General features: G+C 44.1%; 1 protein-coding gene across 2 annotated transcripts in view; it reads left to right on the top strand.

Annotated features, from left to right (window-relative positions):
• The window catches only part of LOC109400937 (cadherin-87A), a 1,070,191-nt gene that overhangs the window by 65,976 nt on the left and 989,918 nt on the right, over positions 1 to 14,297 (top strand). The window lies entirely within an intron of this gene.

Genomic DNA, 14,297 nt, shown 5'->3' with positions numbered 1-14,297 from the left:
AACCATTGTCAACAAATATACATATTATTATACAATTCTGATTCAATATATGAAAATATACGATTTTTTCCACACCATGATTTACGATATGTGGTTGGCTGGGCACTCAACTGTTCGAAGCCAGCAATGTGTGAGGAATACAATTCTTATTGGGAAATTATGTGTGCGTGGAACCTATGCCTCATCCGATAGGAGGGAAATCTACCCAAAGGGGATAAAAACCCTCTGCACCCACCATGAGCTCTCTTAATCCTGGGAAGCATCGAAAAGTGTACAGAGTGCTATTGCAAAAGTTATATTCAGGCTAAGCCTGTTCTAAGTGATAGTTAGTGACACGTTACAATATCAGCTCGCTAATCGTCAAAGAGTGTTACCTCGCGACTGAGTATCGTGATTCAAAGAATTCCAACCGTGTAGTGAGTTTCCGTGAAGGTCCAAGGACCTAAACGACACGTGTTGAAGAGTGCTAGTGGTAGACGATCTCCGAACTATCGGCACTGGGACCTCCCAGGTGGTCCATCGGCCGTCCGTCGAAATACGGCCAACTCAAGCGCTCCTGAGAACTGTGGCAAGTTATTCCCGCCACCCTCAAGCCAAGTCGCCGGATTCCCACCTCCCCCGGCCTACCGAGCAACCGCTCGACCACGTGACGCATCCACGGGACACGTGGTCCCCGATACCAGCCCTGCGAGTCACCGAGAATCGTCGAGAACCGTGAGTTGAGTGCTTATAAGTGGAAATAAAAGCTAGGTCACCAAAATTAGAGTTTTAAATAAAATATTAGGTCATTAAAATTCAATTTTGCTTGTGTCGCGTAGTCCCTTTTGCATGCACTAAAGGTGGCGGTTTAAGGTGGAACAGATTTGAGTTGTCCGAGTGGTCTAAAGGTGAGTATTCTCTAGTGTGAATTGTCGGCCCTGAGATCGAGAGAGGTGAGCTGGCCTAGGGCGTGCGGACGTCCATGCCACAGACGCGTGGGCGTCATCGGCAGTTACATCCTCAATCGATTGATGTATAAGACGAAAGGTTCCTCGATGGTGGTCGACTTTCGGGCTTGGTGGAATTCCTCTTTCGAAATTGTAGATAAGTAAAAGTCATAAATCAATCCAAATCTAATCCAATTCAAAGCCATATTAAACCACATTACATTGGGTTAAAAAAAAAAGTGATTCAATTTCCACGTCATAAATATTCATATCAACACAACTTCTATATTGTATCACATCCATTTATTCCCTGGAACGCCTACATTAAACATTAATCCGACAATTTCCGAGGTGTTGATTTAAAAAATGAATCACGATTATGATGGGATCCACCGGTACCACCAAAGGCGACAACAACATACCGGAGCCTGAAGAGCACTCCCAGTCTCAACAACGTTGGTTGTTCCAGATGAAAAAGTACAACCAACTTATCTCATCATTTAAAGAAGTAATTTTCACGATGGATGACACCGTCGGTCGCCGTCCTCATCGTCGTCCGTTCGTCCATCCTGTGCGGTGATACGCGTGCAACATTCTTGGATGAAAGCGCAGATATCAAAACACCATTCATGGCAGCGCTTCCGGTCCCAGTCTCCGGATGATGATGGGAAGATGGGATCCTTTCCTTTCCTTTCCTTGATTTGAGAGGCTTTAACCGTTAAAAACGGTCATTCGCCTCTTTTCGGGGTCCTTGTCATTTCGATCCGTCTCAGCATTTCCTACAGAGTTTACAGAGTTTTAATCATTTGTACGTTTACAGAGTATGTCATTCGCCTCTTTTCGGGGTCCTTGTCATTTCGATCCGTCTCAGCATTTCCTACAGAGTTTACAGAGTTTTAATCATTTGTACGTTTACAGAGTATGGTTTTTGTTTTCACAGTTTGTTTTTTTTTCTAACGTCCACATTTTTTTTCTTTTTTGTTTTTTCTTTTCAGTTTCTTTTTTCTTTTTTGCTTGTTTTCCTATTTTTTTCCCTTCCCTTCCCTTGTTTAACAGAGTATCAGAGTATTTTCAGAGTTTCTTTTTGTTTTTTTTCCCTTCCCCCCCTTTTTCCCTTTTCCCTACATCCCATTATCACTTCTTCCTCTTTTTCCTTCAAATTTCATGTAGCAGCTTCACTTTTTTCAAAAATTTTAACACTTTTTCTTCCCGTTCTTGTTCATAACATAACACTTCCCCTAGATTGTTTTCCATTCCCAGATCCCTCCTAATCCCTTCGAATTCTTGGCATTCGACCAGTATATGTTCCACCGTCAAGAAAGTTCCACAAAACTGGCATTTTTTACACTCTTCCCCTTTCATTATTCATCCGTGTGTGATTCCCGTATGCCCGATCCGTAATCGGGTCAACACTATCTGTTCCCTTCTGCTTTTCCGATCCTTCCACGGGGCCGTGGAGGGCTTCACCTTCCTCAACTTCACCTCCCGTTCCCGGTACCAGGCCGCTTCCCATGCATCCAACAACATCTTTTTTCCCCACGAATTCCGGTCCACGGCAGGCATTTGCTGATCTACCATTGGGACTCTTCTTCCATTGTTTGCCAAAGCATCTGCTTTTTCGTTTCCACGTATACCGGTATGTCCGGGGATCCAGCAAATCACTGCGTTCCTCTTTTCCATTTTTATCTGCACCGTTCGAATCCATGGGTGGTTGGTAATGCTGGATTCGGCCGCTGATACACAGCTGGCCGAGTCTGTGAAGATCACTGCCTTCTCTTCAGGATCAATCGATTGAAGTGCCAAGCATAAAGCTTTGGCCTCCGCCGAGAAGATGGTACACCCCTCCGGCAAGCGAGCACATTCCTCTGTATCGCTGCAAACAACTCCCAGGCCGACACGTTCTTCCTCATCTACCGACCCGTCGGTAAAGATTTGCTTGCAGTCTTCATACTTGGTTTTCACCAGGTCCGTAAACAGCATCTGCGCCTTTCTAGCTGTCTCGCCTACCTTGAATTGGGATTTGATAGTCCAATCCACTGTTGCCTCTGGCGATGTCCATCCTTTTCTTAACGGTAGCGGGAATTCCGCCACGGGTGGTAGTTCTTGTCCTGTCAACTGTTTAAGGACTGTTCAATTTATAAAACGGACAACTTGCTTGTACGATATCTTTTTTATTTTTCAATAAAATCATTATCAATTTTTTGCGTATCTTTCTATAGCTATTCTCAAATGTAGGAAAAATATAACATTAAGCAAAATGTTCTTTATTGTGTAACTGAAGCGGTTTTCGTAAAATATCAATAAAAACCCATTTCTCAAAATTCGACATAACTTTCCACATACTTAACATGCACATTTTCATGAAGTTTTTAATGAATTGGAAGCTTGCACTGTTCTACTAAAGGTAAAGCTCAATAGTTGATCAGTAATAATGTACCAAGGCTCCAGCTTGATATAGTGAGTTGCCTTGTTTTCATAGAAATTATTAAAAAATGTTCATTAAAGTCCTGTGTTGCAATAACATCATGGATTCGGTTAAAAGTTTGTCCAGAGTAGTAGAACATTGCTCTCTGAATGATACAGAAGAAAAAATTACTTTTATTTGCATTTTTCATCAAAAATTTAATCCATAAAGATGGTCATATTAAAAAATTTCATACTTTTTTCTCCATTGATGCAGATTTTCGACTCTAGCGAAACTTATTAATATATATTTTCAACAAAGTTGGTCCTATGTTATTGTACACCTTATTTAATAATAATCGGAAGCGAAGTTTTTATTTCCAACATCATTGTTATGCAAAATTTGCATTAGGTAGCATTGGTATTTGGAAGAACCATCAAAGAACGAAACTGTTTTGATTACTGTATCTGTAATGGCGCACAGTAACCAAACCAGCAATGCTATTAAGAAGTAGTTTTTTGCATTTAAAACCACATTATTCCTACTTTCGACAAGATGCATAAAAAAATTGATTATTTAATATTTTCATGACCTTTTTGCTTCACAATTGAATTTTATTCAAAAAATCGAATCTAACTTGAGACTTTAATATCTCAACACTTAATTTTCCAATTGAGTTTAAATTTTGCCAGAATGTTTATTACTCATGCTCCTGCAGCATGGCACAAACTTTTCTGGTATTAAAAACGATATACCATATGTGAGCAGTAATTTTATACATATTTTCAATTTTCAGCAATCGAAAAATTCACCTTATTTAACATCTGGCCGATTTTCTATAAAATAAAACTATTTTTATTCGATTCAAAAATTATTACTATAATGAGAGATGATGTTCTGAAAAACGAAGCAAGCGTGGTTAAATTTGAACTACGCGTCTTCTTTTTATAGCCTTATAAAGTTGTCCGTTTTATAAATTGAACAGTCCTTAAAACTGTTCCTCGCCCGCACTGATATTGGCCATTCACCTTCGAAGTTTCCCAACCTTTTCTTCTCTTCCAGCTTCGAGGCTTTGGACACCAGTCTGTGGCAGGCCAGGTGCTCGAACGACAGTTCACCGGACTCTGCACATATGGCTGCTATTGGACTGGACCGAAACGCTCCTGAGGAAATTCGCAGTATGTCGTTGTAGACTGGTTTCAGTACGCTTGCAACTTGGTCTCCGTTTCGGCTGACGATGCCCCATCCGTGGAAGATTTAAGGCTCAATCAGCGCCTTTCCGATGTAGAGTAGGGTTTTCCTTGTTCCTCCGGACCTCCGAGCGATCATTCGTAGCAGATTTATCCGCGATTTGCATTCCTTTTTCACCTCCATGGCGTGTTGCTTAAAGTTGAAACGGCTGTTGAACGCAACCCCTAACACTTTGGCGTTTGTAACCAGCGGAATGCCAGTCCCGTTCAGCGTGACCTCTGGAAGATCTAGATGTTTCAGCTTTTTACACATGTGTAGATGTTTCGATTTCTCTGCAGCTATTGTCAGGCCTCTTTCATTGGCCCAATTCCCAATCCAGGTGATCGCCTCCTGCATCTCCTTCCTGACCGCTTTTGGATTCAGCCCAGACACCAGCACCACTATGTCATCGGCATATACAAAAAATTGCATTATCCGGGATGAACTCTTTCGCATTTCCTTTTCAAATATGGAATTCATGCCGATGACGAAGAGCGTAACAGCCAGTATTGAGCCCTGTGGCACTCCATTTGTTTGCTTTTTCCGTTCCGATAGAGAACCCCCAATTGCTACTCGGAAGTACCTCTCCTCGAAGTAGTCCCTGACAAAGTCGAGCAACCGGCCAGATATTCCCCATTCTTCGAGCTGATTGATGATCCCATTCTTCGAAATTTTGTCATAGGCCTTGCTGATATCAAGCACCCCCATCTCGCAATGGTGCTTTTTGCTTAGAGATTCCTCCACGCTCCCTTCCAGATCGGCTAGATACATATCGATTCCTCTACCTTGGCGGAACGCGTATTGTCGGGGGTCCAGTAGATGGTTTGACTCGATCACTTCTACCAGTCGCCTGTTCACAATCCTCTCCAATGTCTTACCAGCACAGCTCATCAATGTTATTGGCCGTTGGTTCCCCAAAATCTTGGGATCCTTCCCCGGTTTGGGTAATCCGCCAAAGTGTCTGCAATCTCTTTGGGATCCTCCAGATATTTGTCGTTCACCCGAAGAGTTGGTGGTACCACTTGTTTTTTGCCACTCAGAGCCTTTACATTCCTCCAGATAACGCTCACTGGCGTCTCTGGGTTAAAAGACTTCTGGAACTCCTCCCAGCTTTCTCGCTTGGCCTTCTTAATCACCCGCCTGCAGTTGTTTCTGGCCAGCTGGAACTTCTTCAAAGCTTCTATTTTGTGGATGTGATCGTCGGGCAACTTTCTCAGCTTCCGTAGCATTTTCCTCCGATATTTAACGTTGTTTTTTACTTCCGGGTTCCACCAGTGAACGGCCTTGCTTCCGACGTTCTCACTGGTACGAGGGATGAACTTTGAAGCACCTGCTACTACTACGTCCGCAAACTCTGCTACGCAGCCAATTTGGTCCGTCTCGCTCTCGACAAAGCGTTCAAATCCCCTCCAATCCGCTTTATCAAAGAGCCAACGCCGTCTTTTGGACATTTTGGGAGCTTGGGCTCCAACAAGGGACACGAAAATCGGAAAATGGTCACTCCCCCGGTTATCTTCATCAACATTCAACGACAGTTTGTACGCAATTTCGGTGGATACGATGGTCAGGTCGATTGCTGACATTTTTCCGCTGCTCGGATCGAGCCGGGTCCCTTGGTCGCTGTTCAACACCACAAGATCATGGTCCACAACAAATTCGAGAATCGTCTTCCCCCTCCCGTCGTTCCTTTTTGAACCCCATGCCTCGTGATGGGCATTGGTGTCCCCCATAATCACCAAAGGGTAATTACTTGCTTCCACTATTAGTCTTAGGATGTTTTCCACTTCTTGGTCCCCCACCCCCCCTGGAGGGATGTATAGCGAAACAAGAGTGGCTTCGCACGGGTATTTGACGGTTGCAGCTACAGCTGGTACACATGGATCCAAGTCTACTGGAACTGGATCAAAGCACTTCCGGACTGCGAGAGCAATCCCACGCGCTTGACTGTTTTCTGGGTCTACACGGTTAAACCAGGCGTATTCTTCCTTGAGGAAGCGCCCGAGAAAGTCATTGTCACTGTTCCTAGTCTCCTGTAGTGCAATAGCTACAGGAGGATTGTCACTCACTAACAACAAAAGTTCGTCTTGACGACGTCTCAGACCGTTAATGTTCCACTGAATTGCTAGTCTTGGGGGGCTACTTTTTTGTACACTATCACTTCGTTCACTTTCGTTTTGGTGGCTGTATCGAGCCATTGTTGGGCCGTTGTTGGAACGACAAACCTACCGCACCGTCCATAGCTCCCGTGGATTCGTAATTGCTGCCTGACATAACTTCCGACTCGTTTCCGTTTACGCTCCTTTTGTAGGGAGGGGAAATCTCACCGGAACCTCCTTGTTGCTTCCGTTTTGCCAACTTGTTCGCTTTGTCGGTGTCCTCTGCTTCCATTTCCGAGTCTGTTGCCTTCAGGATTTGCACCGTTCGCTCCTTCTTACTCCGCTTGTGCTTCTTTGCCGACAATTCTTCGATGACCTTCCGAAGTTTCGCCAGCTCCTGTTCCACTGCTTTCAACCGGTCCACTTCAGCCCTCAGGAGCTGGATTTCCCGGTCCTTCTCGTCTTGTTTCAGCCGCTGTTGTGCCCCGGATAATCCTGCATAGGATTTTTCACCATGGATCCTGTCGTACTCTTTCTTCGCCTCCATGAACGACACGCCTGTGTTCACTTTGATCTTGACGATTTCTTCCTCCTTTTGGTACACCTTGCACTTTTTGCTGGTTGACGGATGTGCTCCCCCGCAATGCAGACATTTTGGCGGTTCCGCACAGCCGACTTCAACGTTGATTGGGTGGTTCTGCGCACAGTTCCGGCATCGTTCCTGACCCTGACATCTCACCTTTGTGTGGCCGTAGTCGAAGCATTTGTAGCAGACCATCGGCGACGGATAATAGACGCGTGTTGGCTCACAAATCGCCCCGAAATAAATCCGCGGCGGAATCACTGTCCCACTAATCGTTAGAATGAGAGTAGGGGTATTTACTCTTACCTGGCCATCCTGTCGAGTTATGCGGTGAACCTTTGTTACGCCCTGGCTTTGAAGCTCCTTTTCCAGCAGCTCGGTACTCATGTTGATCGCATCTGAGCTGCTGACCAAGCATTTGACGAAGTTCATCGTCGGATGCAACTCCACTACCACCTTCGTACCATCCATTAACTCAGTCAGCTTCAGCAGACCCTTCGCCTTCGCTTCACTCCGCACTTTCAAAACGTACTTGGTACCCCGATTTTCTGTGTACGCTTCATCCAATTTGCCGCCCGCCGCATGTTCCAGCGACCGACCGACGACAAACGGGTTTTCCGGGAACTTTCCTCCGACTTTGGGAACCATCGACAACACTACCAACTGACCATGATTTCCCTTTGGGTCCAACCACTCCGGAAGTCTTCTTGCATTCCCATCACCCCCCCCCCCCCCCACGGAGGAGCAGCTCTGGCTGCTGCCATGGCCCTCGGGCCAACACTGCCCACTCTTTCCCACCAGTCACTGAAAGGTTTTACTCCCACACTACCGACCAACGCTAGTCACTTTCCACTGCTCCGAAATCCCACTCACAACACAGAAGCCTTCGCCTTAAGGCTCTGCCACGCGTCGATGAAAAAACTCAACACGAAAGAAAGGTCCTTTTTCCTTGAGTCACTACTCCCAACCGTACTGCAGAGGCAATAAAAAGTTCCCACTAGAAAAACACGTTCGAACACGTTGAAAGTGATGATGATGGTGATGAAGAAGATGGGATCGTCGTCGTCGCCATCAATGAACTCACACCGTCCACACAGGACCAACAAGCACGGAACAAGATGAGTATCCTTGAATGAAGCGCCCCCTGACTGGCGGAGATTACGCGCGGAGAAACGGCCTTATTATTGTGGAATATGATTGCATTAGGGAGCTATGTTTCCACAGGCTTGTGGTGGCTCTACGAAGGATCAAATAAGCGTTGAAGGTTGCTGGGTTCGATGCCTAATTCAGTTAAGGATCTTAAATACACCAAACCAGGAAGCAGGCTGTGACTCAGTAGGAATGTGAAGTCATACAGATGAAGTAGATGTCATAGAATCAGAAGACAACGAACGTCAGAATACAGTGTACAAGTAGGATACAAGTCGCCAGCAGCTGTGACAGCGATGGACACGGCTGCTGTAGGGATGGAATTAAAGGACCTTTCCGACTAGCTACTGTAACCCATTATATGCCAGCTGTATGGAACTTTGTAACTAATTGTAACTGAGGGCTACGCGTTCGATTCGCGGTCGGGTCAAGAACTTTTTATTATTTCGGGCCAACATTTTCTTGACTCCCTTTAGAATTGAGTATCTTCGTGCCTGTTACACGATAGGTCAAGCTGAGAAGCAGGCTTTATCTTAGCTGGGACATGAATCCAAAAAAGGAAGAAGCGCTATAACTTATATATCTATTTTCATATTTTCAGCTTTTTCAATTTATAGCCTTTTGTAATTTCAGCCTTATGTTACAGTTTCTTAATTTCAGCCTTTCGTATTTAGCCTTTTGTGCATTCAGCCTTTTGAAATTCAGCCTTATGTTACCATCCCATTGTGATAGCACATAAATCTCTGGTCGTTAGTTTAGAGATGAGTGTAGCAACAATTGCGTTGTTGGCAAGCACACAGGCTCGAGGCATGACACGTGAGTTTACTATTTCATTTTTACTGAAAGTAGTTAACACCGGGTTCACAAGGTTTCGCAAACATCTTTTAAACAGCTGTAAAACATCAAATACGAAAGACCATCACCTTGCCGTAGCCCTCTGCGAGATTCGAAGGGACTCGAGAGTGTCTCGAACTACGTATGTACATCACTCGACCCATCGTCGCCTTGATCAATCGTACCGGTTTATCCGGGAATGCATATTTGTGCATAATCTGCCATAGCTGTTCTCGGTCGATTGTATCATGTACGCCGATTTGAAATTGATGAACAAGTGATGTGTGGGCACGTTGTATTCGCGGCATTTCTGCAACACCTGGCGAATAGCGAACATCGGATCCGTAGTAGCGCGATCACCCATGAATCCAGCCTGATATTGCCCCACGAACTCTCTTGCAATCGGTGATAGACGGCGGCATAAAATTTGAGAGTATCTTGTAGTCAGCGCTGAATAGTGTGATCGCGCGATAGTTCCCGCAATTCAACTTTTCGCCCCGTTTTGTAGATGATAGACGATACTTTCCATCCATTCCTCCGGTAATGCTTCCTCCCCCTAAATCTTGGTAATGACCCAGTGTAGTGCTCTTACTAATGCTTCCCCACCGTATTTGAGAAGCTCGCATCTCTGATACATTGCAAGTATCATTTTCCAGGATTATTGTAAGAGACGACTGTGCATGTGTAGACTAGAGGAGGAAAAGAAATTTCAGAAGGTTTTAAGAGGTTGAAGACGGCTTCCAGACGTGTTTATGAGGTAGAGTGTTTCAAAGCATTTCAGAGGGGTTTCAGGATGCTTCATGGAGTTTCAGGGGGTTCCTTCGTTTTAAGGGAACTCACCTGTTTCCACGTGAGTCTCAGGGACATTTAGACGTGCTTAAAGGCAATTCAGAGCATTTCCATAGGTTTCAACGATACTCAACGGGTTCAAAGACTATCAGAAGAGATCCAGTGAGATTTAGAGTTGCTTCAAGATGTTTCAAGACGCTTTAAGGTGATTTCAGAAGTCTTCAGGGGGTTTAGAGTGCTTCATAGGCTTTTGGGTGAGCTCTTCTCTTTTTGCCTTTCTCGTACACTAAGTGTACTGGAAAGGCTATATGTTCACTCCAAAAACGACTTTTTGATAGAAGGCTCGCAGGGTCAAGTCACATATACCAATCAACTGAGCTCGACGAATTGAGGTGATGTCTGTGTGTGTATGTGTGTGTGTGTATGTGTGTGTACAAATAAACTCACATCACTTTTTGGCAGTAAACCTCAACCGATTTTAATGACCGACGGTTCATTCGACGCGGAATCTGGTCCCATTGTTTCCTATTGAAAATGGTTCGGATCGGTCCAGCCGTTCCGGAGTTATGGCCATTTACGTGTTCCGGGCCAGTACCCTTGGAAGGGGCCATACATAAAAATGTAACAAACACATACATGCGACACATCAAACTGCGGCATTTTGGATAACCTGATGAACAGTCAGCAAGAAAACAGTCTCAGACCATATCTGAACCGGTAGTGTTCCGGAACCGGTTCCGGGAGTCCCGCCGGAAGTGGCCAAATATAAAAGTGAACCAAATCCATGCATGCGATACATCAAATTGCGGCATTTTTGATAACCTGATGAACAGTTAGCAAGAAAACAGTCTCAGACCATATCTGAACCGGTAGTGTTCCGGAACCGGTTCCGGGAGTTCCGCCGGAAGTGGCCAAATATAAAAGTGAACCTAATCCATGCATGCGACACATCAAATTGCGGCATTTTTGATAACCTGATGAACAGTTAGCAAGAAAACAGTCTCAGACCATATCTGAACCGGTAGTGTTTCGGAACCGGTTCCGGGAGTCCTACCGGAAGTGGCCAAATATAGAAGTGAACCAAATCCATGCATGCGACACATCAAATTGCGGCATTTTGGATAACCTGATGAACAGTCAGCAAGAAAACAGTCTCAGACCATATATGAACCGGTAGTGTTCCGGAACCGGTTCTGGGAGTCCCGCAGGAAGTGGCCAAATATAAAAGTGAACCAAATTCATGCATGCGATATATCAAAGCGCGACTTTTTTGATAACCCAATGAAAGGTTGGCATAAAAAAGACTCAGACCATATCTGAACCGGCAGTGTATCGGAACCGGTTCCGGATGTCCCGCTGGAAGTGGTCATATATAAAAGTGATCCAAACCCATGCATGCGGCACATCAAACTACGGCATTTTCGATAACCTGATGAGCAGTTAGCAAGAAAACAGTCTCAGACCTTATATGAACCGGTAGTGTTTCAGAACCGGTTCCGGGTGTTCCGCCGGAAGTGGCCGTATATAAAAGTTGACAAAACTCTTGCATGCGGCAAATCAAATCACGGCTTTTTCGACAACTTGATGACCGGTTATTGAGGAAGTAGGCTAAGACCACATTATGGACTGTCAGTAGTGCCGAAACTAGTTCCCTCCGAAAGCGGCTAAATATAAAATTGAACCAAACCCATGGCTAATAAACTTTAGCAAGCAAATAGGCTCAGACTATTTAAGATACTATCGGTAGTGTTTCGCAACCGGTTCCGGGCCGGAAGTGACACCAAACCCATGCATACGATACTTCAAATCACGGCTTTTTAGGTAACATGATGAACAGTTGCAAGAAAATAGACGCAAGCCCTATCAGTGTGTTACGGAACTGATTACGGGTGTCCCGCCAGAAATGATCAAATGTAAAAGAGAACCAATACATGCGACATATCGATGACTTATTCAGTAACAAGATAAACGGTTAACCAATAAATAATCTCTGACCATATTTGGGAGAACCGGTAGTGTTCCAGAACTGGTGACAAGACGAGTAACGCGTCGGAAGTGGTAAAATATAGAAAGGAACTAAACCATAGCGGCGTTTTTGATAATCTGATGAACGGTCAACAAGAAAATAGTCTCAGGCCACAGTAATTTGGAATCGGTTGCGGGTGTGATTTGATAGAAGTGAACCAAAACCATGCATGCGATACATAAAATCACGGCATTTTCAAAAATTTGCCGAACGGTTAGCAAGAAAATAGCCTCAAATCACATCAATTCCCGACTTTTCAGGTCACGTGATGAACAGTTGACAAAAACATAGTCTAAGACCATATTTGAGACAACCGGAATCAGTTCCAGGTGTCCCGCCGGAAGTAGTCAAACGTAAAATTTAACCAAACCCATGCAAGCTGCACATCAAATAGCGGAATTATAAAGGTTAACAAAATAAATGTCAAAGCGATAAATCAAATTGTGGCTTTTTTGATGGCATGTAAACGTTGGGTAAGATTATAAATGAAGAAATGATCAAAGTCTTCATATATGCGAGAGAACGAAATCGTGACCAAAGCGATCTCTTCAAATCACACCATTTCAGATCCCTGCGGTGTAAATGTATAGTAGGATGGATCAACGTTTTATCTAAAAATATAATTTAATCGCGTCAACCTTATACAGTTTTTCAATCTCCAATCTCCTTATGCTTCTAAAATTACTGCTCACAATTTGGGTGCGGCTGGTTGAGCCCTCACTCTTCTCATTGCGATTGAAATTTGAATGGAAAATCTACATTTTCAGCATTTTCCTCGTAGGAAGGTCAAATTTTACATGAATCGTGTTACCAATGATAATAAAATATAGCCTAAAATGTGCTGAAATAAACATTGGCGAAGATCACAAAGTGATCTGTGATTGTGAATAAAGTTAACCTTCTTCAAGCATTAGCTGACGCTCACCCCGCTGCCGTAGTGGATGGAATGGGGTCACAATGACAATACACGACTAGGGTTAAGGTGGTCAAGCAGTCAACTGACAGGTCTGATCTATTTCTGCTCTGTTTTGTTGCTGAACATAACATCGGAATATGTATCATCAATAAGTTTCGAAAATCGATGATGGCTTTGTTAAAATTGTTGCCAATGTAAAGTGTTTTCAGGATTCAGGAACATTTTGGCTAACGTCGAAGAAAAGTTTATGAGTACATATTCGACGAGAAAGGCACTATCACCACTAGGTGGATTAATCTGGGTTTTTATCTGTATGAACGAAATTTGTTATCCCGGATTTCTTATTCAAATGCACTTTAACCCTTTGGAGCCGGAGGGGTCAATATGACCCCGGCGATGAAACCGAGCATAACAAACGTATTTGAGGCTAGCGATGTTGCGGCAGCAATGGCGAAAATATCCGGCTCCAAAAGGTTAAGGCATTTCAGGGGATATCGGAGTGCTTTTAGAGGGTTGTACAGACACTCAGGTAGTTTCATGGGGGTTTAGAAGTGTTTGTGAGTGTTTTAGGTAAGCCTCGGAGGGTTTCAGTCGGGTTTCTGTGGGGTTTTAGAGAGTTTCACAAGCTCTATGGAAAGTTTAGTGGCCGTCAGAGTTATTTCAAGCCTTTCCAGGTGGAGTTCACGTAAGTTTTAGTGAGCTTTGCAGACTTGAGCGGTGCTTTGTGGGCGGTCCATGGAGTTTAAGAAGGGCTTCAAGGAATTTCAGAACGTTTCCGTAGGTTTCAAGGGATTCAGATTGTTTTAGGAGAGATCCAGAAAAAGTTAGAGCGGCTTAAGTGAGTTTCAAGCCATTTAAGGAAAATTACAGAATGCTTTCGAGGGTTTCAGAAGGGTGCACGGAGCTTTTAGGGGACTCACATACTTTCAGGTGTGCTTCAGGGGGGTTCAGGGTGATTCAAGAGCGTTTCAATAGGTTTCAGATATGCCTCAAGGCGTTTCAGACTAAATACACTGGCATATTTGATGACCTTAGGTCAAGGAAGTTCTTGAAAATCGTTAAAGAGTCAGATTAAACTCACCACTTGAAAGATCAAACTACCTTAGGCAGTATGAGCATGGACCTTGATTAAAAAGCTCTTAGGGACAACTAGATACGATCGCGCCACTAACAACTTGCCAAGCTGTCCAATGCCTAGGTTTGTGAGGTTTTCATGGGATTACAGAAGAGTTTCAAATGGATTTCAGGGGCGTTCCAATATGTTTTATTGAAGATTCATGGGATTTCAGAAGAGATTCAAGGGATTCCGAAGGGTTTAAGGTTTTTAGGATATTTCATTAAGCA

Source organism: Aedes albopictus, chromosome 1, assembly GCF_035046485.1.
Source record: "Aedes albopictus strain Foshan chromosome 1, AalbF5, whole genome shotgun sequence".
Classification (NCBI taxonomy): Eukaryota; Metazoa; Arthropoda; class Insecta; order Diptera; family Culicidae; genus Aedes; species Aedes albopictus.
The sequence above is the reverse complement of the archived record's forward strand: the minus strand, read 5'-3'. Positions and strand labels throughout refer to the sequence as shown.